This window comes from Rhinopithecus bieti, unplaced genomic scaffold (genome assembly GCF_001698545.2).
Source record: "Rhinopithecus bieti isolate Rb0 unplaced genomic scaffold, ASM169854v2 scaffold_47691, whole genome shotgun sequence".
Lineage (NCBI taxonomy): Eukaryota > Metazoa > Chordata > Mammalia > Primates > Cercopithecidae > Rhinopithecus > Rhinopithecus bieti.
The window spans coordinates 293,152-296,172 of NW_016818870.1; the positions used below are offsets into that span (position 1 = coordinate 293,152).

General features: G+C 42.2%; 1 protein-coding gene and 1 pseudogene across 1 annotated transcript in view; one reads left to right on the forward strand and one right to left on the reverse strand.

Annotated features, from left to right (window-relative positions):
* CIMIP2B (ciliary microtubule inner protein 2B) overlaps positions 1–3,021 on the forward strand; it is a 54,889-nt gene that overhangs the window by 12,606 nt on the left and 39,262 nt on the right. The gene's annotated exons all lie outside the window — the stretch shown is intronic.
* Positions 1,242–1,482, reverse strand: LOC108519011 (40S ribosomal protein S29 pseudogene; annotated as a pseudogene).

Consider the following 3,021-nt stretch of genomic DNA (forward strand, 5'->3'; position numbering starts at 1 on the left):
TGAGACAGAATCTTACTCTATTGCCCAGGCTGGAGTGCAGTGGCGCAATCTTGGCTCACTGCAACCTCCCCTCCTGGGTTCAAGCGATTCTCCTGCTTCAGCCTCCCAAGTAGCTGGGATTACAGGTGCATGCCACCATGCCCAGCTAATTTTTGTATTTTTAGTGGAGTCAGGGTTTCACCATGTTGGCCAGGCTGGTCTTGAGCTCCTGAACTCAAGTGATCTGCCCACCTCGGTCTCCCAAAGTGCTGGGATTACAGGGGTGAGCCACCATGCCTGGCCACAATGTTGAAGTATTCTGAATGTATCTATGTACTTTTACCCGTGAGTTTTATGACTTCAAATGTTTTCTTTTGCATTTTAGTATCCTTTTCTTTCAGATTGAAGAATTCTCTTTTAGCATTTCTTATAAGATGGAACTAATAGTGATGAATTCTTGCAGCTTTTGTTTATCTCATATCTGAAGGAAAGTTTTGCTGGGTATAGTATTCTTGGTTGACAGTTTTTTTTTTTTTTCCCCCTTCAGCACTCTGAATGTGTTATTCACTCCCTCCTGGCTTGTATGGTTTCCTCTATGCACCTGGGTATATCTCTCTAGGTTTGGCAAGTTTTGTGTTATCATTTCTTTGAATAAGCTTTCTACCCCTTGCTCTTTTTAAACTCCCTTTTGAACACCAATGACTCTGAGATTTGCACTTTTGAGGTTATTCCTTATATTCTGTAGGTGTTCATTGTTCCTTTTCATGCTTTTTTCTTTTTTCTGTCTTGTGTATTTTCAAATAGCCTGTCTTCAAGCTCAATTATTTTTTTCCTCTGCTTATCCATTCTTCTGTTGAGAACCTCTAATGCTGCTTTCAGTTCAGCAAATGTATTAGTCAGTTCCAGGATTTCTGTTTAATTTTTTTTTTTTTTTTTTTGAGACAGAGTTTCGCTCTTTTTGTGCAGATTGGAGTGCAGTGGTGTGATCTTGGCTCACTGCAGGCTCCACCTCCTGGGTTCAAGTGATTCTCCTGCCTCAGCCTCCCAAGTAGCTGGGATTACAGGCATCTGCCACCACACCTGGCTAATTTTTTTGTATTTAGTAGACATGGGGTTTCACCATGTTGGTCAGGGTGGTCTCCAACTCTGGCCCGCCTTGGCCTCCCAAAGTGCTGGGATTACAGGTGTGAGCTACTGTGCCCAGCCTCAGTTTAATATATTAAAAAGTATTTGTGTTTTTTTTGTTTTTTCAAATCTTTATTTTATGTACAAAGAATTATCATGATCTTTCATTAAGTAGATGCCTTGGATAATCCTTTGAAGGAAGATCATTTAGTCCAACCTAATGAAACCGATATCCTTTGCGTGCTGACGGAAACACTGGCGGCACATATTGAGGCCATATTTCCAGATCAGACTGTGCCGGTTTGAACAGATGCGACAAGAGTGAGAACCCTGGCTGAATTTTCGCGGGTGGCTCCAGTACAGCTGCTGGTGACCCATCTTGCTCTCAGGGGTGCAATGAGGTAAAAGGTTAAAAGATATTTCTATCTCGTAAGTTTCTCTGATAAATATCTGAATGGTTCTTCTGTGTTATCTCAGAGTTCACTGAGTTTCCTTAAAACTGCTATTTTTAATTCTTGATCTGAGAGTTCAGCATTGCTACCTCCTCAGGGTTGGTCACTGGCTCCTTTCTTTGGGGAGCTAGGGGTTCCATGTTGGCTGCCTTTTTTTTTTTTTTTTTTGTGGTTGTACATCTATGGCTTTGCATTGATGGATTTTGTTTAGGTCTTTCTAGGGTATATTTGCTTAGACATTCTTTGCAGTTGCCCTGTGAGTCCCCTTATTCCTAGATCAGCATCTCCTTTTTGGTAATAGATGGTGCCTTAAGCCCAGGTTTGCCTTGGCTCTTGTGAGCATTCAGAGCACTGCCCATCTCAAATGGGGTTGTGGGGGTAGGTGGGGAGATCCCAAAGGGGATACTCTGGCTATGTGGGAAGGCTGGCTAGGTGTTTGTGACCGGAAAACTTGTGGCGTATTTCTCTCACAGTGTGGAGCTACTGAGAAGTCACTTTAATTTGACATCTCCTTTGGCTGAGATGAAGAACAGAGTTACATGGGCGAGGGTTGCTAGTCCTATCTCCTCTCTTTGTTTCTAGCTGTTTTGGGGGACTTTTCTTCCTACAGGCACTTGTGATGCCTCCTGTGAGTTGAGGCGGGAATGGTTTTCCTGCAAGGGAATGCAAGATGATGGGAAAGCTGGTTGTCTATCTCAATCTCACATTTTCTGGTGTAGAAACTGTGAACCCAGGAGCAATTTTCCATGTGTGGTGCCTGGAAAACTGAGTGAGGGTTGTCACAGATAGAGAAGTCTGTTTCTCTTATTGTCTGCTCAGAGTTTTTCCACTTCTGTGTGGAAATCCTGGGGATTGTCTCAGCCTCATATTTGAGTTCTGGGATATCGCTGATGGTAATTTTGGTCCTGGATATTTGATTTTAGTTTTTCTGTGAGAGGGAGTGAAGGCAGATTACTCTGCCATTTTGGTGGCATCAGTCTTCCACATTAATTAATTTTCTGTTAAACCTACATTGCATTTATAGGATAAATATATTGTTATATATATTTAATAACTTTCTTAGTGGTTGCTGTAGGGATTACAATAATAATCACTGGGTTGGGTAGCTCATGCCTATAATCCCAGCACTTTGGGAGGCTCAGGTGGGAGGACTGCTTGAGCCCTGGAGTTCAAGACCGGCCTGGGCAGTGAGAGTGGGACCCCCAACTCTATGAAACTTAAAAAAAAATTAGCCAGGTGTGGTGGCATGCACCTGTAGTCCAGCTCCTCAGGAGTTTGAGGTGTGAGGATTGCTGGAGCCCAGAAATTTTAGGCTGCAGTGAGTTATGATCCTGCCACTGCACTCCAATTTAGGTGACAAAGTGAGACCCTGTCTCTAAAATAAAATAAAAAAAACAGGTAAATAAAATTAAAAGCAATCAGTCAGACAGTTGAATTACAAGTTTTTTTTTTTTTTTTTTTTTTT